Here is a 24,801-nt window from a genome sequence, read left to right on the forward strand (position 1 = left end):
GAATTTGAACTGTACAAAAGGAAAATGTTTAGCTCTCTAGTTCCTGAGAAACGGTGTGCTGGTCCTTCTTGGCTTGCTCTGGAATCCTCTTCTCACCCATTTACTTTATTGATCCTTCAGATGCTGTTTCCAGAATCCTTTGCCCACCTGGTCACTGGATGAGTTTGTTGCAGAAGTTCCCAAACTGATTTGATATACTGCCCCCTTTTAGAAAAGAAATTAGCCAGTGTCATTCCCCTCTCCCCCAGAAATATACCTTATTTAAGAGAACAAACAGAGAGCACCCCCATGTTGAACAGCATCTAAGGCTACTCCCACCCCCTGAATCATTCCAATACCACCTGGGAGCAGTAACCTCCCCCCATTGGTAGAGAGGAAGCAGGGGTCTCTCTATGTTGGCTGGTGTCTCCTGATGACACTATAATTTCTCACATGTTTGTATTTGGGTCTCCATATTAAATGTCCTTCATGGGGCTAAGTTCAGTTTTCCTGCTGATGGATATGCAAAGTCACCAAGAGGGCCCTTGAAGAAGGAGACACAAGACTGCAGCCTGGACTGAGTGAGGTGGATTAGAAAGGTGCATTTACACTAGGCAGGACTTTCTCTTAGTTAATTCCTGGCCTCCATTTGAGCACCTGATACAAAGAGCACCATGGTGGTAGCACCGAGAAGCAGTAGGTATTGATACCCTCAGATTATTTATTGGTTGTCCTTATCCTTGGTAACTGATAAAGATTTCTCTTAACTAGTAGCTTTAATGGCCTTTTATATGCCCCCAAACTTAGTCTTTTGTAGACAACCTCAGTTCAAAATTGCCCATAACTTTCTAAGTCCTTTTAACAAGATGGGATTCCCACTTCCAATAGACAGCAGAGTCCAGCTTTTTTTAAGTAAGAAAATTTGCATTCTAGTCCCCCCTCTTTTTTTTTTTCTCAAGTAAGAATTGAACATGTTAAAGCTTGAAGTTACCTTAATGACCACCGAGGCCAAATTTTTCATTTTGTAGATATTAAAGCTCAGGGAAAGAATTTTAGCTGCCCAAGAAATTTTAACTCATCTGGCCTTATTATATTGGTGGATATTAGCATCTTTTATAGAGAATTCCCTCTCAGGCCTTTTGTACCTGCATAATTACATATGCTCTCAATTTAAAATTATTCTTGTGATTGAGAGTAGAAAGCAGCTTTTGAACAGAAGTCTGTATGTGCTTTTTATCTTCATTCATGCATATTAGTAGTGTAAAAAATGTCAAGAAAATGATTTTTGGGTTCTGTAAAAAAAAACACTGTTTCTAGAATGACACTTGAACTATTATATATCATCTCAAATCTCATTTTGGAGGCTCTAAACTTCTAAAAGCCTGGCATGAGACTAAAGTGGATTATGGTTGAAATTTTCCAGAGGCTTGTCTCAGATCAGTGAAGGACTCCTAATCACTCTCTGTTGTTATCAAAACTAGAATGGCTTCTGAATCTCATGGTTCACCAAGCCATTTATAAGAATTACAAACCATGGCTGAGGGAACAGTTACTTACTAGACTACTTATCAAAAGAAATTTAGAAGAGGAAAAAATTGATTGCATCCTTGACCTTATCCAGACCTCTGGATTATTTTTTAGAAATTTATTAATTAAATTTTTTGTTTTGGATCATATCTGGTGATTCTCAGGGATTATTCTTGCCTCTGCAATCAGAAATCACTTTTGGTGGTGTTCAGGGACCATAAGGGATGTTGGGATTGAACTTGGGTCGGCTGAGTGCCAGGCAGGTGCCCTAACCCCTGAACTATTGCTGTGGTCTCTGTATCAGTTTTAAATGATTATTAGTTCTTAATTATTTTGCTCTTTTTCCCTCTAGTTTCTTAAAACAAAGAATAAATTCCTAGAAATATGGTACTAAGGGGTTCAGCTATTTTGTGCTTAGGATCCTAAGTGTTATAGCAGAATTGTTAAAAGACACATATCTTGCCATATTTCCTCTCTCTCTCAGGAATGAATTCCTCTTTTACAATAAGGTGATCTGTCCAAACGGAAGTTGATTATCTGTGAGATTATTTGGCAGGTAAATGAGAAACCAAGATCCTCTCTATTCCATTCCTCGTGAAATTCCAAACTGCATTACTAAGGGCTCAGGCACAAAAGTTTAGAATCTGTGTCTTTGCATGAGTTTAATCATCTCCATCAGAATCCTTAAGGAATTACAATAACAGTGATTCATTCATAATTCACAATTTCCATTATCTTCTTTCTACATCTAGTATGGGGGGGTAAAATTTATGGCTTCATTTACATTGTGTTCTATGAATAATAGAAGAAATACAGTAAAGACCATGGAAATGTTCTTGCTGCAGACGCACTTTGGAGCACATCTGCATCACAATAGCCTCCTCGCTTGTACAGTGCGGATCCGCCGCCAAGCTTGCAGCTGTGAAGGGAGCCTTTCAAAGAGGCCATTCTCATTATACAGAGTCTTCTCTTTCTTTGAACTTCAAAGCAGAATGAGGGGACCTTAAATGATATGGGGTAGGTAAGTGATGAAATTGTAACTTCAGATATAAAATATCTTCAATTACGAGTGTGGGGAAACAGTCATTCAGCGGAACAAATATATTTGCTGAGAAGGCTGCCTGACTGGTAGGCAGGGACAGATTTAAGCTTAATATTTCTTAGAGCTGTAGGGGACTTAAAGACATTCTACCCGGAAGACTTCCTCTTGGGGGAAACCAAGGCAGAGAGCGATCAAGTGACTTATTCAAGGTCAGAGAGAAAAGGGAGGGCCGTGGCACCCTTAGGCCTTACCCTCCTTGGTGCTCTTACCATCCTTACCTTTGTTTTAAACACAAAACGCCTGGCTCAGTGACAGTGCAATAAAGCTAGAGGTAATCCTCTTGGTGAGGGAGTTTTCAAACACAGAGCAAAGATGTTTTTAGGATTCTCCCCCACCCCACCCCAATGAATAATCTCTCTCGATTGAAATTTTTCCGTGAAAAACATTTTGAGATTTGAAGAAGAACATTTGCCATACCTTTGCGATTAAGTGAATATCATTTTTTTTCTTTTCTCAAAGAATGGCAATAAAGCTAATGAAAACCTTATGATGTTCTGGTTTCTTCCCTAGAGTAATACTCTATCACTATTCCACCCACAAAAGAATCAAGACCAACCCACACATTTAAAGAAGAGGTTGTTCTTTTAATGTAGTAGCTTCCAGATACCCTGTAGAGCGTAACCTGGCCAAGCCAAATTCCTTTACATAATAGGATCAATCCATTTGTGTTGAAAAGATTAAATTTTAAAAATGTGCTTTTCCTGCTAGTTTTCCATGGGTTATAAAGAGTAGCTACTAATAGCTATTATATTTATCATTCCCATCCCTGGACTGTTCTTCCTTACTGCTCATCCCTGGCCTTTTCTTATTTCGTTACTGAAGAAATCACAGAAATCAGTCTCTTGACAGATTTTAGGGAGGCTTCTTGTTTCTGTCTCTAATTTTATTAAAGTAATTCAGCTATCATGTTAGCAGGGAGGTCTTTTGTAGCTGAAGAGGGCAGCTAATATTAGTAGGCAACACACATACGAACTCAACAGCGCCGTGATTCACAGATGCATATTCTCTGTGATCCAACATGTCTAATACATTTAGTCATGCACAATAAAAACCAAACAAAAGAATCAACCATCATCCTTTCAGGGCTGGCTTCCCACCACAAGCTTTAAGGAATTCCTCCAGTTATGCATCCAAACCAGTATGTTCCCTGCTCTTCAAGTAAGTGGAAAAAGTCAAAGTACATTTACCATAATTTAAAAAAAATGGTGCGTGCGTGTGTGTGTGTGTGTGTGTGTGTGTGTGTGTGTGTGCGCGTGAGCGTGTGTGTGCATGCAAATTTCTTTGTTTACCTTCTTGTGCCAAGAGTAAGCACCGCCTTACTCCGGAAGTGTACGTTGGTTGATCTCCTGCTATAAAAAGAATCCTACTATGTACCCCCAGAGAAGCTGACAATAGCAACAAACTTGGGTTTCTATAGTTTACAAAGTCATCAAGAGGGAAAAAAAACCCACACCTCTGGCCTAATTCCTCAGTGCCTGCTTTTTACACACATGGCGATTGTGAGAACTGCTTATTGAGTATAGGATGGAGACCAGGTTTTTAATTTTGACTTGTATTACTCTCAGGGCACATAAGAACCTGATGGCCTATTGGATCGCTCTCCTTACCTTCAACTACTTTTTTTTTTTCCTGCCCTGTAATGAGATTGGGGAGGGAGTTGATGGAAATTAAATGTATACCCACATTGTTTCTGTACCTAGTTCTTTTTTAATCTGGTAATTTTGGTTTAATCTGCTCTGATAGTTCTCTTCCAAGAGAGACATGCCTGTAAAATAAAGTTAACATTTTTTTATATTCTATGGAAAGTAGAGTATGTTTCTATTTTGGGCGGGTGGGTGGGTGGGTACATAAAGCAACCTTTATTTTTCTCTGTACAATTGCCTTTTCATTCCATTTTGCTCTTTGTGTGTATTGATGTTGGGTAATATAGCTAAAAGCAAACAAGAGAAAACTTGTAGTTGTTGCCAGGATAGTCCAGTAATATTAGTAAGTAAAGTGCACAGAATTTCCATTTAGACTAAAAACCTGGCCATTGGGTCGGTGAAGATCAGTGATTTCCAACTATGAGACTGGGAGTGGGGGATAATTTGGCCCCAGGGGGAAATTTGGTGCTCTCTGAGACACATTTGACTGTCACAATTGGGATGAATTTGCTACTTACTCCTCTGCTCAGGGAGGTGGTGGGGTAGAAGTCAGGGGTGCTTGCAACCAATTCTACGGTGCAGAGCACAGACTCCACAACAAAGACGTAGCCCGTGAATGTCACTGGTGTGGCTGTTGAAAAGCCCTGCTCTAGATCAGGTCTCACCTGGAATATTGTCTCTGGTTCTGAGTTTAGTGTTTTATTGGAAATCTTGCCAATCTGGAGCTTGTCCCTCAGGCTGGTCCATAAGTGGATACTGGATACAGAAACAGTATCAAACAAGACACAGTGTAAGGGTCTGATGCTGTTGGATCCAGAGGAAAGGAGTCTCAGGGGACCAGGGAAGCTTGTTCTGTTACTTCAGAGACTGAACTGAAAGCCACAGTGAGAGAGAGGTTGCCTTGACAGAAGGAAGCTAATTCTAATAATGTTCCTGGGAGTGAAATAGACTTCCTGAACTCTCTGTTTTGGGTGAAGTTGAAGTACATCTCATTAGATTGTAAGTTCACTGAGAATAGTACAAGTGACCATCTGTTTCCCCAGGGGATCCACCAGGTACTGAACTGGCACCGAACTCAAGTGACATTAAATAGCTAACCAAAAGAATGATTTGTTATCATTGATATTGAGGAGTTCATTCATTCACAATTTAAATTTTTTGGTTTAGCCTCATATTTACAGGAAGCCTCTAGGAGGTATTGATGTCGGTGGGCCCCACGGGTGACTTACATGAAGTGGGGAGGAGAAAGATGGTCACTTTCTTCCCAACCGCCTCTACCACCTGGGACCCAGAGTTACTGGGTTCTTGTCTCGCTTTTGGAAAAGAATTTCAGGAGTAGCCAAGCAGTGAAGTAGATAGATTTTATTCAGAGGTTTCTGAGGGAAGGAGGAAGGGATAATTGGGAGAGAGAATAGTGAAAATAACACACTAAAGAGAGAATGTGGGCTTCTCCAAGGGTGGAGGAAGCCCCTACACATAACCGAGATTTAGAGACAAAAGTATGAAGGTACATATCTCGAGAGGGGAGATGCGGGTGACACATGTGCTTGGCCATGTGGGCACAAGCAGCACATGGGCTTGATGTAGGCAGGTAGATAGGAAAAGGCCCTTGGCAATGAAAATTGAGATTTAACAGAGTCTCTGGGAAGGAGACTCTTAAGATGTGCAGATTCAAGAAAACAAAAGACCAGGAAGAAACCATCAGCAGACCCTGAGGATAATGGGCCCCTCACCAGGAGGTTCCCCAAAGAAGGCCATCACCACTCCCAACCTCCCTGGTAACCTTAGCAACGAACTTTTACCTGGAAAGAAACCCCATGTGGGTGGGGGCAGGTTGAAGAAACCCTATAAAAGACACCTTGAACAAAGGAAGGGCGTGCATATGCTGCCTGAGCCCATGTGCTGCTTGTGCCCATGTGGCCAAGCACATGTGGTGCCCGAGCACATGTGTCGCCCGCATCTCCCCCCTTGAGATATGTACTTTCATGCTTTCGTGTCCAGTGCTAGGATGTGTGTAGAGCTTCCTCCACCCTTGGAGAAGCCCGAATTCTCTCTTGAGTGCGTTATTCTTACTGTTTTCTATCCCACTTATCCCTTCCTCCTTCCCTCAGAAACCTCTGAATAAAATCTATTTACTTCACTGCTTGTCTACTCCTGAAATTCTTTTCCGAGAGCGAGACAAGAACCCAGTAACCCTGGGTCCCGGGTGGTAGAGGCGGCTGGGGAGAAAGTGACCGTCTTTCTCCTCCCCGCTTCACGCAAGTCACCCGTGGGCCCACCGACATCAGGCTCAGGCAGCATATGCGCGCGCTTCCTTTGTTCAAGGTGTCTTTTATAGGGTTTCTTCAACCTGCCCCCACATGGGGTTTCTTTCCAGGTAAAAGTTCGTTGCTAAGGTTACCAAGGAGTTTGGGAGTGGTGATGACCTTCTTTGGGGAACCTTCTGGGGAGGGTCCATTATCCTCAGGGTCTGCTGATGGTTTCCTCTGGGTCTTTTGTCTTCTTGAATCTGCAAGTCTTAAGATTCTCCTTCCCAGACTGTTAAATCTAAATTTTCATTGCCAAGGGCCTTTCCCTATCTACCTGCCTGCATCAGTATCATTGTATCACTGTATCACTCTCATTTGGTTGTTTGTAGATTTACTCAAGTGGGCACCAGTAACATCTCTATTACACTCAGCCTGAGATTTTTTTTTTTGCTTTTTTGGATCACACCTGGCAATGCACAGGGGTTATTCCTGGCTCTGTACTCAGGAATTACTCCTGGCGGTGCTCAGGGGACCATATGGGATGCTAGGAATCGAACCCGGGTTGGCCACGTGCAAGGCAAACGCACTACCCGCTGTGCTATCACTCCAGCCCCCTCAGCCTGAGATTTTAGTAGCCTGCTTTACTCGTCTTTCCCAATGATTGGAGGCTCTTTCAGGGTCAGGGGAATGAGACCTATCGTTACCTCCTATACTAGGAGGTATATTATATAAATTTTAAGGCAAGAGAAACTTCAGGTCCCAGTAAAATAATTTTAAGCTGCATTTGGGAACTCCATTTTGGAAGATCTGGAACTTGTATGAAAGGTGTGTCATTTTTTCAGCAACCCTAATAGAGTAGACTCTGTCTGGAGCAGAATTTCTCAATTGGGTACCATATGGTTGCCCGTGGGTTTGCAGGATATTCTATCAGGGCCATAGGAGAAATTACATAAATAGGGGAAATGGTACTTGAGTCAGGAGCCAACCAGTAGGACAAGAAGGAAATAACAGGTAAAGGAAGCCACAGTTGAAAAAAAGGTTGACAGGGGCTGACCCGGGTTCGATTCCCAGCATCCCATACGGTCCCCGGAGCACCGCCAGGAGTAATTCCTGAGTGCATGAGCCAGGAGTGACCCCTGTACATTGCCGGGTGTGACCAAAAAAAAAACAAAAAAAAAAAGAAAAAAAGGTTGACAATTACTGGTCTAGGCGATTAAACTTAATCAAAGTACTAGGTACATGAGACAAGTCAATATTTTCCTGAATTTGTTTGCCAGTCTTATTGAGATATATTTGATGTATTGTATAAGTTGAAGGGATGTAATGTGGCAATTTGAATCAGATGTATATTGCAAAATGATTGTTGTAATAAGATTAGTTAACACATCCATGAACTCATTTAATCACATTTTTGTGTGTCTGATAACATTTAAAATCTACTCTATTTGCAATTCATGTATTTAATTCTTGTATTATACAGTTATAATTTGTTATGTTGTTGTTAACTTTAGCCATATCTCTCTATGCCTCTGATACTTAGATTGAGAAAGCAAACATTTCAAGTACTCAGCTTCCTTTATATTTCCTTCCTGATATAGCCCCTGGAAGAGAAACCACTATTAAACAAGCATAAAATGCTTCATCTAATTTTTACTTCACAAGAAAATAGTCATATTCCAACTCCTGTCCCTTCACCAGTGTACATTTCTCATCACCAATATCCCCAGTTTCCCTCTTGCCCCAACCCCTTGTTGCTACTATGGCTGGCACTTTTCTTCCCTCTCTCTCTCTCTTACTCTCTCTCTCTCTCTCTCTCTCTCTCTCTCTCTCTCTCTCTCTTTCCTTTTGGGTATTATGCTTTGCAATACAGATACTGAAAGTTTATCATATATATCTCTTTATCTACTTTCAACATTCAGTTCTTGTGCAGAGTGATCATGTGATCATTTCCAACAGTTATTGTCATCTTGGTCCCTTCTTTACTTGTCTACCCTAATTGCCCTCCGTTGTCCCCTTCCCCTCCCTCCCACTTGTGGCAAACTTACAACCATGAAAGAGTCCTCCTGGCCCCTATTTTCTCTTTTTCTCCTGACCTTGGATCTCAGTCTTGGATATTAGTCTCATAGTGTAGTAAGTCTTTGTTTTTGTCTTCTTTTTTCAGTTCTGTGTTTGGAGATTCATCCAATTTTTTATGTGTAGGATGTCTAATTACTGAACTACCTTATGGTGTGACTATCCCAAAAGTTATTTCTCTGCTCAGTCTTTGATTAATTAGTTTAATTACTTTCCAGTTAAGGACTATTATAAAGAAAGTGTTGCTATGAACATTCCACAATATGCTGGTATTTATTCTGTATGGTTGTAAGCAAAAAACACAACAACAAACCAACAATGATGCGCCATGACTTATGATGCAGTTGTTGGCTGAGTCGTTCCACTGCCCGTTCTTTCTGAACTCATCACAACTACATTCCACTATAATGGAAGATTCTAGATGATCTCACTCACATCTGGTGTTGGCAGTCAGCTGAGCCATCTTGCATTTCCCCCCCACGAGTGTTCCGCTTCCAGTGGGCTTTCTTACGTGGCAGTCTCAGAACAGCATTTATAGATGGGGCAAAGAAAAGCTACAAGACATCTTAAGGTCCTGACTTGGGAGCTTGTGTATATCATGCTTTGTGGCAAAGTCTAATTCAAGAGGTTGGGAAATGGATTCCATTTCTGAAAGGGAGCTGCTGCTAAATATTGTAGTGACCCATTAAAATCTGGTGCTAGATAACATTGGGTTGTCCTTGCTCCTCCTGCAGGGAGCTTAAGGTTCATTGAGCTACTCCCACAACAGTGCCCCTGAGGCACACCCAATTCCATCAAGCACTAATAATCCTATATTGCTTTTCTCTTTCCCCTATGTCATTTGCATGGTTTATTTAGTTATTTTCTTTTTCTATAGACACAGAAAGATAGTTCATGCTGTGTTTTATAACATGGGTGTTAATTGGCTCTGAAATAATATTTACTCCTGTGCATTCATCATATTCACCTGACTTAAACCTCAGTTGCCTTTACTTCCTAGTACCCCCCAAAACAGGGACTGGATGGACTCAAGGCAAGCTGTGAGATGTAAACCACAATGGCATGGAGAGGAAACAAGCTCAGTGCCATAAGTATAATAAGTTAAGAGCATGGTCATGAAACAAACTCTGTCATGACCCAAAAAGAAGTAACTGAATAAGGACTCTACTGGGGTTAGGAAAGACTAACCTGACCTGAGGACTATGGTCTGGAATATATAGCGAGATGTCCCTAGGAAGGGCTAACCTTTTTTTTTTTTTTTAAGAATTTTATTTTATTGAATCACCATGTGGAAAATTACAATGCTTTCAGGCTTAAGTCTCAGTTATACAATGCTGAAAAAACCATCCCTTCACCAGCGCCCATATCCCACCACCAAAAACAAACAAACAAACAAACAAAAACCCAGCACACCTCCCATCCCGCCCCCCCCCCCCGCACCTCCTCCCCGCCATGTAACTGATAAATTTCACTTTACTTTCTATTTACTATGGTTACATTCAATATTTCAACACAAAACTCACTATTATTGTTAGGAGTACCCCACTAGTCAGACCTGTTGTGAAGAGATAAGGGGTCGCGCGGCTGCAGTAGCGGCCATGTGGTTTTGGATTTCTGTACTTTAGCAACTAAGTCCAGGGAGATTTCTTCCAGATATTGGATCATTGCAAGCTTGTAAACCCCATCTGTGGTCGTCATAATATGGCAGTCACCACGCCCTTCACCCCCGGCAAGGAAAAGGCGAGAGAGAGAGAGAGAGAGAGAGAGAGAGAGAGAGAGAGAGAGAGAGAGAGAGAGATACCTTTCCCCTCCTGGGCGGGCTTGGGGCCGTGGCTTAGTTCTCAGTCTGGAGACATTCTGCGAGGAGCTTCCCATGCCAAAAAATTTAGCTGGCATCTGGAGTCACGCTCATGCAGCTGCGGAGAAGCCACACACACACACACACACACACACACACACACACACACGTGCGGCCCCGGGGATCGTATCTTGGCGGCCGGAGGGGCCAGTGTCACCCACCTTCCCAAGAGCACCCTCGAGTCCTATTGCTGCAGTTGTAAATCCCATCTGTGGTGGAATGGCTAACCTTTATGCTTAATATATCTCTTCCTGTGTCCATACACAATTACATTGCTAGAAATCATTATAAGAAATAAATTTACTATGATTATTTAAATGGTTTACTAGCTGAGGAAAGGAGAAAGCAATACAACCTGGGTAGAATCCCACCCTTGAGCAGATCTCCCCGTAAATCTGGAGTGCTGAACCCTCAGACAAAATTTTGTCCTCCAGTTAATCTCCTGAAGGAGTGGCTTTACATCTGCTTGTTGTTATGATAATGTTCAACCCCACATTTGTGCATCCTCACCCTTCATGATTTCTATATAATTATGCTGTAAGGGGTAAGAAGGTTGAGACTAGAAAGTCGAGACTAGAAAGTTGAAGGCGGGAAAGTCGATGACTAGAAAGAGGATGAGAGCTGAGACTTTGGAAACCTTGGGACTTTGAGGTCTTTGAGGACCAGAGGGTTTGTGAAGACTGAGAGGAAGACTAGATGACAACGGTGACTGGAAGTAGAGGATGATCAGACAAAGAATAAACCAAATGAGGTAGCGGACTTTAAGGTCTGTGAGGAGGCTATGATCACTGGGACTACGACTGCGCCGTAGGGGAAAGATCAGACTACGCTGGGGAGGAGAGAGAAATAAACTGACTACTGACAGCCTGGGGCCCAGGCCCAGTTTCTCTGTTCCCCTGGTCCTTTGTTTGTCGACCCATCACCCCTGTGGCCCGACCTGGGAAATGGCTCTAGGCCACCAGATGCTCGCCTACCGCATCCCTTTATTCTTGGAAACTTACAGTCTATCACATTATCTTTTTTTGTTATTGCCAAGTCAGAGGTTGCTAGATCATGCCAAAAATTTTTACAAAGTTTTGCAAATTTCTACTCCCAGAAAATGTGAAAATATGAGTTTGGGTTTCTTCTCCACATCTGCCAAATTCTTGATATTTGGGAAGTCCATTTTGTTTTATAAAGATTCTTTTCTGATATAATTAATGTAAAGACGCATTCAGATAAGCGAATACACATCAAATTTTTTTTTGCACAGCGGGTAGGGCATTTGCCTTGCACATGGCCGACCTGGGTTCAATTCCTCCATCCCTCTTGGAGAGCCTGGCAAGCTACCGAGAGTATCCTGCCCCCATGGCAGAGCCTGGCAAGCTACCTGTGGCATATTCTATATGCCAAAAACAGTAGCAAGTCTCACAATGAAGACATTACTGGTGCCTCCTCCAGCAAATTGATGAATGAGATGACAATGCTACAGAGGTACAGTGCTACTTTTTTGGAGGAGAGGGCATTGGGCCATACCTGGAGGTGCTCAGGTATTATTCTTGGCTCTGCACTCAGGGATTCTTCCTGGAGGGCTTAGGGGACCTTGTGGGGCACTGGGGATTGAGCCCTAGGTTGGTCACATTCAAGGCAAGTGCTTCACCATCCATACTATCACTCTGACCCTCTACATACATTTAAGTTTTATTTTGAAAATGTGCATACTTCTTTCCTGAGTTGGACACATTTATATGTTTTCCTTGTTTTAATAATAAGTACCACTGTGTCTTCAGTCTCTGGAAAAGTTCTAAACACTTTAAGCCACTCTTTTAGCATGATATAGTGTTTGGAAGATGGAAATGTTTAATTGTTTTAAAAAGTAAGGGAAAAAAGAAACAGAGATAGTGCAGAGATTACAGAACCCACCTTGCATGCAGTTGACCTGTTTTAAAAAGCATACCGTCCCCTAAGCACCAACATGAGTGATCACAGAATCAGGAGTAAATCCTGAGCACCACTGGACTTCTTCTCCCCTGCCACTTCCAGCCATGGCAGAAAGAAGGAAAGAAAGAAAGAAAGAAAGAAAGAAAGAAAGAAAGAAAGAAAGAAAGAAAGAAAGAAAGAAAGAAAGAAAGAAAGAAAGAAAGAAAGAAAGAAAGAAAGAAAGAAAGAGAGAGAGAGAGAGAAAGAAAGAAAGAAAGAAAGAAAGAAAGAAGAAAGGAAGAAAGAAGGAAAGAAAGAAAGAAAGAAAGAAGGAAGGAAAGAAAGAAAGAAGGAAGGAAGAAAGAAAGAAGGAAGGGAAGAAAGAAAGAAAGAAGGAAGGAAATAGAGAAAGGAAAGAAAGGAAGGAAGGAAGAAAGAAAGAAAGAAAGAGAGAAAGTAAGAAAGAAGGAAAGAAAGGAAGGAAGAAAGAAAGAAAGAGAGAAAGAAAGAAAGAAGAGGGAAGGAGGGAGCAGAGAAGGAGGGAGGGAGGGAGGGAGGGAGGAAGGAAGGAAGGAAGGAAGGAAGGAAGGAAGGAAGGAAGGAAGGAAGGAAGGAAGGAAGGAAGGAAAGAGAGAATAAAGGGTTTTCAGACAGAAGTGCTTTCAGACTCCACCAGTGTGTGTACAGCCAAACATCAATAGTGGCCCACAAACTCTGATGCACAGGGAAATGTAAAGCCATTAATCCATAATCAAACTTAATTTGCTTGTTGAACTTCTATGCCTCCAGGGATGGTGTTAAAGGAGATAAACTCTGAATCCATTTCGGGTCTGTTCTGCTTGGCACTGCACGTTACTCTTGGGGTTATATCTAATTTCTAGGTTCCTGACTTAGGTTACAGTTTTATAGACAAGGTGTGTAAAGTTCTGGTTTTCCAAATCTCACTGCTAGTATTTGCTGAGATAGTCCATCTAGTGTGGTCATTATTTCAGGCTTTTAGAACCCAGCTTTTCTAGCTTTGATCTTCTTTAGTTATTTCTGCACACCATTTGAGATTATTATTACTTGATTGTTATCTGGTTTGACTCTGAAGTCAAGGACAACTCTTTGTCTAAGGTCTTTTAGCAACCAAACACTACTTTTATCTTGTATTACTTTGGGTGGGCTATGGGCAACCCTATTTGAAAACTTTCTTTGTCCCATGGATACTCTCTACTTGTTGATGATCTCTTCTGACATTTGTCATTCCTTGAATCTACTGGACTCAGCTTGAGGATAAGAGGAAAGCAGGAGTGAGTTTGAGGCCTACAATGAATTGTGCCCTTTCTTGCCTCCTAAATTACAAATAAATTGAGGAAAGGAGGCAGGTGAAAAGTGCTGTTTATGTATTCATTCAAACAGGTATTTCTCAAGAAACTACTATGTCTTAGGAAAAGCTAGAATCTGAAAATATGGTTTAGGTCTGAGTCAACAATGAGCTTACATACTGTGGAAGATCAGGTTTTTTTTTTTTTTTTAAACTACATTATATCCTTTATTTTATTTTATTTTTTTTTGCTTTTTGGGTCACACCCAGCTATGCTCAGGGGTTACTCCTGGCTTTGCACTCAGGAATTACTCCTGGCGGTGCTGGGGGACCATATGGGATGCCGGGGATCGAACCCGGGTCGGCCGCGTGCAAGGCAAACGCCCTACCCGCTGTGCTATCGCTCCGGCCCCTGTGGAAGATCAGTTTTATGTGTCAACTGGCTTGGTTATTCTATCCAGTTTACTAGTCAAACACTGAGTAAGGTATTGCTATGAAGTTATGTTATAGATATGATTAACATCTTCAACCAACTGACTTTATATAAAGATTATGTAGGATAATCTAGGTGGGCATCACCCAAATCAGTTGAAAGACCTTAAGAATAAAACTGAGGATTCCTTGGAAAGACCAGGTCAATGGAGTGCTGTGTCAGCAACGTCTTCTTGGCTTCCGAGCATCTTCATGGCTAGATGGCTTGTCCTACAAATTTTGGGTCTGCCTAGCCAGCACAGTTGCATAACCCAGTTCTGTATAATCAGTGTCTTTCTGGTGGAGCCCTGACTGATTAGAACAAAGATTTTAGTGACAATCAGGAAAAAAAGGAAATAGAAAGAGTGAGACCATAAATTTGCAAATCTTCTCCCATCTTTCTCTCAACTGGAGCTGAATTGCAGAAGACCAAGGAGCGCTCAGAAGTATTCTGCTAAGGCAGGCCCTTTCCTCTTAAGAGAAACATTATGAGTCTTTTCTCACTTCTTTAAACATTTGTGTAAAAGCAAAGTGATTGGAACAATGAGAGAAAATTTAGTTTCACATACTCAAATGATAAAAAGTCTGAATGTTAGATCTGCCTTATTTTATCAGCTGCCGTAGCCCCGAAGACATTATTGCCTTTGATCAAAATGCTCATTGAAGAGTCTCAAATTTCAAAGTCTTCTTCCTTCACTCTGAAGTATTTTAGTTAGAATGTTACCCATTATATTACAATCCAGTAAGATGCCAACTGTAATCCAAACTTTCAAGCAATTATTTAACTAAACCCGAAACAGCATGCTACAAATCCTTGTGCAATGCATTTTAATTCAAATCCTGTCTAGTTTTCATAGAACATCTGTTGACTATAGGAAACTGCAGATTACAGGGTCTACAGTCACATCCATATGTTTTGCTCCTTAGGTCTCCATTATTTCTGTGCATTGCACATCAGTATGGTGATTTAAAAAACAAGGCTGTGGAGTCAGACAGACCTGCTTTTAAATTCTATTCAAACTTCCTATTAGTTGTGTGTCCTTGGGTAAATGAATCTCTGAGCTGTGATTCCCACATCTGTGAAATGGGGATGATGATTGTATCTTGCTTCAAGGGAGGTTGTGAGAAGTAAGTGAAATAATAAATGTAAAGTGCTTTGTGGGACATTTGAGTAAAGATGCCATTTGGAAACTCTGCATTTTACTTACTTTCATTCTCCCCTGAAACACCACTGAAATGATACTAAAAAGAGGCGGGTGGTTTTTTTTGTTTTGTTTTGTTTTGAATAAATGAAGAGAAGAGGAGAAAGAGGCAAGGAAACTTTGGAATCCATTAGCAGATAAATAGAATGGTAAGTGACTTAGCACACTGGAGAAAATGGCATCCTAAATCTGCAATATGGAAAGCCAAAATCAACCCGATTTAAACCACAGACTTAGAGGCTTAGGAATCAGTAATACAAGATGGGGCTAAAGCAGGGATTCAAAGTCCAGGAAGATTGATTGAAATCCTGCTTAAGAATAGCTCAAACCTCAAATCCCCTCTCTCATGGCACACAGCTAGACAACTGCCCCTCCTTCAACCCAACACGAGACCAGAAGTTTATTCTTTGGAGGGGTTCTAACAGGGGGCCACTGTATTGGGGGAGCCTACCCATTCTTGAAGGAGGGCCTACACTGCTGAATACCCAAGATTTAAACATTTTAAATGAGTGAACTCTCAACAGTCTCTTCACTCAGCTTCTGGAAGTCATATTTAGAACTTTTTTTCCTTCCTAGGAGATGAAAGTTCTTTTCTGAGGAATCTGATCTAGGTTGTGGACATTTGGTAAAAGAACAGTTCAGCTCTATTACCTGGTAAATTTTATTGTCAGTATGGCACACTCAGAAGTTCTACCATTTTAATTTCTCTTCCTGCGCCCAACTCTTAATTATAGCAGGTGATTAGACTACTAGTCTTAAGAGAAAGTTTAAACATTTAGAAACAGAAATGGAATGAAGAATAGCAAAAAGATAATAAGGTGAAAGGTCAGGAGAGGGAAAGAAATTAAGAAAAAAACTCTATTAACATTATACCCATAAATCAAGATCAGGGTGCTTATTAAAAAAAGAAAAAAACATTTAGAAAACAAAATGGAACTCTCAATGATTAAAGATGAACGCATAAAGAGAAATTCAACAGGAGAATTTGAGGACTAAGCTCAAGAAATGATGAAGCCATGGAAATATCCTAGAAAGAAGAACTAAATGATGAAGTGAAAGAAAATAAGAAAATGAAAAGTATCAGTCTAGGGAAACAGTTGGGGTTCCAGGGAGAACTTGAGGGGAAATGATTGTGTAACATCTTTCAAATGTAAAGGGTGAATTTCCAGAGAGGGAGTATGTTATCAGTGTAATGGAAGGAAATAAATCTGTACCACATCCACTTGTGTTAGAACATTTGGCCAACAAAGAAAAGGAGAAAATGTGGTTAGACACACAAAAGCAGTATCAGAATGATTTTTAACTTCCTCTGTGACCATGTAAAAGATTACAGAGAGGGGCTGGATAACATAGCGGGTAGGGCGTTTGCCTTGCATGCGGCTGACCTGGGTTCGATTCCCAGCATCCCATATGGTCCCCTGAGCACTACCAGGAGTAATTCCTGAGTGCAGAGCCAGGAATAACCCCTGTGCATTGCCAGGTGTGACCCAAAAAGAAAAAAAAAGATAATAGAGAAATGCTTTCATTAGTTAAGGACAAAATATTTTTACTTGGAACTCTGTATCTAACCAAAGTGTCATTTGAGACTGGAATAAAAATGGTTTTGATAAGTAATGTTAAAACATTTTTCATTTCAAATATATTCTTAAGAAACTGATGAAGGATATATTTAACTCAAAAAAAGAAATAAACTAATAAAGAGAAAGACATGTAATTCAGGAAAAAGGAGATACAATTTAAGAGAAAGAGGCAAAGGAATTCATGGAAAGATATTGAAAGGACAGCTCACTATGGTAGCTCTGCATCAAACCGAGAGGACAACCAATTCAAGTTGGAACATATGAGAGGACCCAGAAAAAATTTCTCCAAAAATAGGGAATGGATAGAATAGCAACCATCTAAATATTTTCAAAAGAGATTTAGACAAAAGACAGAGTTTAGAGTTGATTAATGGTAAGCTTACAAATACAAATCACATAAGAAAACATGACAATTATATCTAGGGAACCTAAAATTTGTACAGGAAATAAAATAATCATTAATGTGCTCATGGCTCAACTTTGAACAGCATTTACGTAGTGATAATGTCAATACTGAATATTGATTTGGAAAAATGACAAAATAGTTATATTGGGAAGTTAATGGACTGGACAGTGTGTGGCGAGGGACAGGATTCATTTTTTATCCATAGAAGAGGTGAAAAGCCCACTATGACAATGATAGTTGGAGATGATCACTCTGGACAAGTACTGGGTGCTGAAAGGTGGTAAATTGATATGCATGATATTCTTTCAGTAACAATATTGCAAACTACAGTGCCTAAAAGGGTAAAAGGAAGAGAGGGGAGAAGAAAAATGTTTGTTATAGAGGCAGGTTGGGGTAGGGGAGTGGGAGGGAAACTGGGGACACTGGTGGTGGAAAATGTACACTGGTGAAGGGACTGGTGTTTGAACAGTGTATTATTGAAAATTAATCATTAACAACTTTGTAACTGTGAATATCATGGTGATTAAAAAGTTTTTAAAACAAATATTTTAAAAAAGGAAGTCACGAGATAAAAAGTAGATCATAAGCATATTGTTTAGTGATCACTGTATCACTGTATTACTGTCATCCCATTGCTCAGGCAGGCAACAGTAATGTCTTCATTGTGATAGGGTCTAAATAACGCAAATCATCTCTTCAGTGTGTGGAAGAAGATGACTTCTGGGAAGACAACAATGGGGTCAAAAGTGTGAAGTTGCTGATTTCTGCATAAACCTATATAACTCTTTTGACTAAACAGGCACACTTGCATCTTTGATAAATATAAAGCTAAAAAGTCTAAACAAATTCTTAGTTGAGTGCGGATGTTTTGTAATGTGTCCTCAATAATTAGTTCTTATTATTAACTTTATTATCCCTGGTGTGCCCAATCCGAAGTAGACGGGTGAAAGGAACAGGGAGAACCTTTCCTGAGGCAGAACAATTCAATCTCTGTGTTAGTTCTAAGCAGTTTTCTTGAGAACATCCAAAGGCTGAATTTTAAGGAAAATATGCAACTGTTGCAGGCATGGTGATAGGGGACCCTGGTAATGTGTCTTTTTTGAGCATCTGAAACCTGAACCAGCCCTAAGACACAGAGGCCTTTGAAATAAAGAACCCATCTCAGGAGCCTGGAAAGCCATTGAGATGCAGAATTCCCAGCCTAGTGCAGGAGGCTTTCCGGGAGGGGGGAGGGGAGAGGTGGTTGGAGGCCCCAGGAGGAGGGAGGAGAGGCTCCAGCACTGGAACAAAGACTAGGTGAAGAATATCAAAAGAAGATCAACTGCTCCGTACTGCCGCTTGGCAACCACCCTAGCAACAGACTGGGAGGTCAGTTTGGGAGAAGCGTATATAAAGCCAACTTGAACAAAGGAAGCACGTGCATAGGTTGCTGCTGGGCACATATGTTGCCCTTGCTCATGCTGCCCGCATGTCCCCTCTTGAGATGTGAACTTTGGGTTCCCTCAACTCTGGAGAAGCTGTGTTCTCTCTTGAACACGTTTTACCTTGCCTTTCTCCTTACCTTCTGTTAGAGTGCCCGGAGTCGACCACCCCTCAAGGACTGAGAATGGGGCCGATACTGCAAATCACATAGCAAGGTTTACTGTTCCAGCTAGCTGGGGTCCACGACGCAGCGGGCTTCAGCAAGGACCCTGAGCACTAGGTTCAGCAAGTTCTTATACTTTCATTTTGGCAAGTCAGCATTACTCAGCGATTTTCTACTGCCTACAGAGTACACATCTATTTTGTTGTTGTTTTGGCCCGAAACATCCAGCCCAGCTCCCTGAAAGTTACCTAATCTTATTCCAGAAACCTAATCTTATTCCGGAGATGCAATCTTTGACAAAAGCATCCATTTTTTCTGCTTTTCTGTTCCTGGAAGAAGCCTAGGTCACTCAGAAGGCCACAAAGCCTGTCATGGCGGTTCTCCGGCTAAGTGGGCCCTAACACTTCCTTTATTTTCCAATAAACTTGTAACACTTCACTGAAGTTCTCCTTCTGAAATGATTTACTGTGAGTCAGCCAATCTGAAAGGCCTGGGTGAGGTCTAAAATTGTTTTCCCTTTTCCGCAAAGAGCAATTCCTTGCTCCAACTGGCGCATGTGGCTTCCCAAGAAATTGGGTGGTAAGGATCAACTCCCATGCCGCACAGAACGTGTGGACACCAGGAACAGATTGACTATGGCCTTGTGGGCTGGCAGAACATGAAGTGCATGCCAAGCAGGGTCTCACTGCATACTTTTTTTTTTTCCTTTTTAGGTCACACCCAGCGATGCTCAGGGGTTACTCCTGGCTCTGCACTCAGGAATTACTCTTGGTGGTGTGTGTGGGGACCATATGGGATGCCGGGGATCGAACCTGAGTCAACTGCGTGCAAGACAAATACCCTACCTGCTGTACTATTGCTCCAGCCCTCCAGCAGACTTTATCAGTCCTAGATTTCCAAGCTACTTCTAGGGGTGACAGAGGTAGCTAGAGAGAAAGTGGCAGATTTCCTTCTTGAGGTTGTTGCCTCTCTTTTCCCCACTTCACATATATCACTCGGGACCTCTGCCAGCAAAACCACCCAACAATACCTCAGGTAAAGGGGAAAAAGCAAAATCAAATTCACTGAGGGGCAACTCAGTGTCCAGGACAGTGCATCTCACATATGTGTGACTTTTCTTACCCCTAAGGTCCCCACCCTAGAGCTGGAGCGATAGCACAGCAAGTAGGGCATTTGCCTTGCACGTGGCTGACCTGGGTTCGATTCCTCTGCCCCTCTCAAGGAGCCCAGCAACTTTTTTGGTAACTTTTGAGAGTATCTTGCCCACACGGCAGAGCCTGGCAAGCTACCTGTGGTGTAATCGATATGCCAAAACAGTAACAAGTCTCACAATGGAGACATTACTGGTGGCCACTCAAGCAAATTGATGAACAACAGGATGACAGTGATATACAGTGAGGATCCTCACCCAAACAACTGCCAACTTAGTTATTGATCTAGACAATTGAGGATAGAAACTGAGAGAATACAGTGGCTAGGTGCTTGTCTTGGACACAGCCAACCCAGGTTCAATCTCCAGCACCTCATACAGTCACCTGATCCCCACCAGGAATGCTCTCTGAGCACAGAGCCAGGAGTAAGCTCTGAGCACAGCTGGGTGTGGCACAAAACCCAAATAAGCAAAGGCAATTGAGGAACATCAATCGCAGGAAGGTTTGGTAAAGTCACCCCTCATTACTCCATGAAAGAAGAGTGGATCTGGGAATTAAATCCAGCTTTTGAGCCCAAGATCATGCTCCTGGATCCTTATCTTTCACACTCATAATATCAAAAAGTACACAGGATACACACACACACACACAAAATGATGATTTCATAATGGATTGAAGAACGAAATCTGGATATTTGCAGTGTAGCTTAGAAGGCCAAAGGAATTCTGTGTTCTCCTGTGAAGAACAGAGCCCTGGTTTCCGACAGGCGCTGAGCCAGGAGGCTGCCCTCCTGTTCCTGTGGTTTGTGCAGGGTGTCCAGCCCTGCCAGTTCAGAACTAGTCTACTTTTTGCTGAATCTTTTCAATTCCTCTCACAGAACAACTTGTTCTCCACCCCTCCTGGTGAGATAGGTGAGGCTGAACATCCACAGAACTATTTTCTTTGCCCTTTCACAATGCAGAATTGCTGCAGGCAGCCAGTTAGAAGGTTGGATGTGGGCATAAGAAACAGTTGGGGCACTGGGTAGTGAAGCGAGAACCCGAAAAGAGGGTCCCAGGTTCTGATTCTTTCCATTTCTCCCAGGTCCAAGTTGGTTACAAATGCTGGGATTGGAATCTGGGACCACCGGGAGCTTTAGGCAGCCTGGGCATTGCTCAGGGATTGCTCAATGCTTGTGGCAAAAAATTTGGAATGCATAGAAAGGCATGATATCAGTCAGAGTACATGGGGGAAATTGGAGCTAAGAAGGAGCATCTGCTGTATAGGCTTTTACACAGGTTTTTTTTTTTTATAGGATCAAGAGAATCCAACAAAGAATGATAAAGAACCCCAGGTTAAAGCTGAAGACCTGGAAAAACCCTAAAACCTGAAGGGAGAGATCCACAGACCCTAGAGAGATTGTGATGTACACGAGAGAATTTGCCTGGCAAGAAACAGTGCTCCAAAGTCGCTCTGCTGCAACTTCCCATTACTTGTACGCATCTTCCCTTAGTCGAATAGAAGCCCAAGGGCGAGTGAATCTGGTTATACTGTTTCTTCAGGTCAGATCAGGGTGACCAAAGGTGGAAAGTGTGTTTGGATGAAATTAAAAAAGAGATGATGCCTCTGTGGTGGATAATGTGCACTGGTGGAGGGATGGGTGCTTGAGCATTGTTGGAATGAAACACAATCATGCAACTTTGTAACTGTATCTCACAGTGATCCGATAAAACTTATTTAATAATAAAAAAAAGAGAGATGATGCAACACAGGTATCAACAAAAAAAAAACAAACAACAAAAATCCCCAGTCCCTCCACGACTCCAGCACATGTAACCACAGTGCCAACCGAAGTCCTGGTGATTGTGCTGGCGTTTTCTGCTCTTTGTGTGTCTTTGCCACGCTGTAGATCTAGTGCCCAAATGGTGCCAACACTTCTCAAGGAGACAAACACTCATAGTGAGTATATTTTTATTGTGAAGACATCTGCACTTTTCTGCCAGCCAAAAATAACATATGGAAACGTTTCCCACATTTTCACCAGGGGGCACTCACTCCTTTCCCATGGATGGCTAGAAATGATTTTTTTGGAAGTATTTGTTGGCCAAAATAGAATCCTTTTTGTAGCCACAGTAAATGTTGAAATCAGCTTCATCCTGAAGAAATTTCTGGCCAGACCATGTTTCTGTTTAAAACGCTAGAACTGGACTCAATGTATGCCTTCTTGGTAAATGTTTAGGATCCAACTTGCATGTTCCATTTGGAAAATATCTTGGGCCCAAAATGAACAAATTAAGATGATGCTAAGAAGATAATCCTCATTCAATTTGTAAGTATGCTCTTCAGAGTTGACACCTAGCAAATCAAAGCAGGTAAGTCAATCCTTGTTTTGGGTTCTGCTTTATCTCTCATCACCATGGTTCCACCTGATGGATAAATGGAGGTTTCTGGAAAAACACATTTTCTTCAGTATAAATTCTCCCAAATGGAAAGGCATGTGTTTGATCTCATATCAATCGTAGTTAGCTATTAGGTGTGAAAATGACATACTTTCAGCCAAAGGAACCATGCTGATGCTTGAGTAATATAGCCATGTATGGGGAGTGGGTGGGAAACCTCAGACATATTTATTTATAAGAGTTCCCTATGAAGTGTGGGTTGTGTTTAAGATGATAAAAATATAGATCTCTGTCTGATTCTTTTGACATGAGCATTATGATTATGTTATAACTCCAGAGAAACATAAAGCTTATATTAAAAAGTGCAGAATGAACAATGATGGAAAAACGATCTCCTGCCACCTGATTGGAATCTGTCATAGGTACTGTTTGGTCTATTGCTAAGTTTATTAATCAAAGGGAGAGATTAAAATTGGTTTGTTTTGATAATAAAGCTTATCCATAAGCCTGGCGACTGCATGGTTTAATGAATAAGAGCAAAATTTTGGTATAGAACCAATCTGAATTTTAGTCCTGGACCCACCATTTCTTGTCTCTGAAAGCTTGGAAAGTTATTTAACCCTTTCGGTCTAGTTCTTTGGTTTGCAAAATAAGAGAAATTATGCTCTCCATTTAAGTTTCAAGATTAAGAATATAGAAACAAATATCTAGGGGCTGGAGCGATAGCACAGCGTGTAGGGCGTTTGCCTTGCACGCGGCCGACCTGGGTTCTAATCCCAGCATCCCATATGGTCCCCTGAGCACCGCCAGGAGTAATTCCTGAGTGTAGAACCAGGAGTAACCACTGTGCATCGCCGGGTGTGACCCAGAAAGCAAAAAAAAAAAAAGAAACAAATATCTAACACATAAGAATAATGCTTAATGGATAGTATCAATTTTTTAGTTTCCGTTTTATGTCACACCTAGTGGTACTCAGGGCTCTGTGGCTCAGGGATTACTCCTGGCAGGATTTGGGGGACCATTTGGAATCGAGGGGATTGAATCTGAATCCACCCTGTGCCTTATCTGTTGTTCAATATCTCAAGGATATTGTCATTAAAGAAATAGTACAATAGTTACAATAAAACTTAGAGATAGGAGCAGAAGGGATAGTGCAGTAGGAAGGGCATTTACTTTGCATGAGGTCAACCTGGGTTTGATCCCCAACATCCCCTATGATCTCATGAACACTATCAGGAGTGACTCCTGAGTGCAGAGCCAGGAGTAAGCCTCAAGCATAACCAGGTGTGCCCCGAAGAAACCAACAACAACAAAAAAAACCCACAAAAACTTAGATGTAATACAGAATAAATAAATCATTACATGGGTTGAAATAATTCACCGCTAAGCTTTATTTTTTCCCAATTAACTTCATTAGCCAGTTATAGTGATGCTAATTAGTTATTTTAAAAAATAGCAGCTGTTTAGGCAAATTTACTGTCATAAAACATAGGATCTTAGAGCTGGGAGGACTAACAGATTAATCGCTTCCAAATTTCTTTTAAAATGTAGAAAATTCTCTGGTTCTGTAGCTCAGCAAGGAGAAAACATGCACATGAGTCTATATGTGAGGTGCTGGACTTGGTCCTTGATGCTGTAAAAAATAATTAATGTTAGGGAGTCCCAGGGATGTAGCTGATCTCAAAATTGCCACAAGTTCACTCCCTGATGCTCCAGTAAAGTGTGTGGTTTCTGGCACAACACAACCAGGTGTGTATGAACAGAATGTTTGAAACCCTACACGCTTTGCAACCCAGGTGTGTGCATATCAGCAACAAGTTTGTGTGACTCTAGGTCACTGCATCAACTATAAGAACAAATAAGACAGAAGTGGTGAGGTAAGAAAGATAAAAGGGAATTACTTAAAACACCGTTAAAGAAAAGCTGACTTGTGTGGATAAGCCACGCATTAAAAATATGGATGAATGGTTGCAGTTCCCTTGTTGATTCAAAAATTTTAATTTTTAATTTATAAAGACCAGAGGGATAGTACAGAGGGTAGGGTGTTTGCCTTGCATATTTGATTCCTGTCACTTCATATGGTCCCCCTAGCACTGACAGGAATGTTCTCTGAACACAGAGTCAAGAAAAAACCCCGAGCATCACTGGGTATAGCACATAAACCAAAACCCCCTTAATATATATAAATATATATGTATATAAATGTACACACATACATATATATGACATCTTTAAAAAATATGAAAGAAAAGGAGTGATTTCCTTTATCTAGCCATGAAGTTTACTTTCACTGGTTTCTATAGATTTTTGAAACATGTTAGAGAATTTCTTGTTCACATTTTAATGGGAAACTAAAAGTAAGGGTTGATGAAAGAACTACTTCCTTTCATAT

General features: G+C 41.3%; 1 long non-coding RNA gene across 1 annotated transcript in view; it reads left to right on the plus strand.

Moving 5' to 3' along the window:
* Positions 1-22,154: 22,154 nt before the first annotated feature.
* Positions 22,155-24,801, plus strand: part of LOC129406819 (uncharacterized) — a 140,953-nt gene continuing 138,306 nt past the window's right edge. The window contains exon 1 of the long non-coding RNA XR_008631279.1: positions 22,155-22,382. This is a non-coding gene — a long non-coding RNA (uncharacterized LOC129406819). The remainder of the gene's footprint in view (positions 22,383-24,801) is intronic.

This window comes from Sorex araneus, chromosome 8 (genome assembly GCF_027595985.1).
Source record: "Sorex araneus isolate mSorAra2 chromosome 8, mSorAra2.pri, whole genome shotgun sequence".
NCBI lineage: Eukaryota > Metazoa > Chordata > Mammalia > Eulipotyphla > Soricidae > Sorex > Sorex araneus.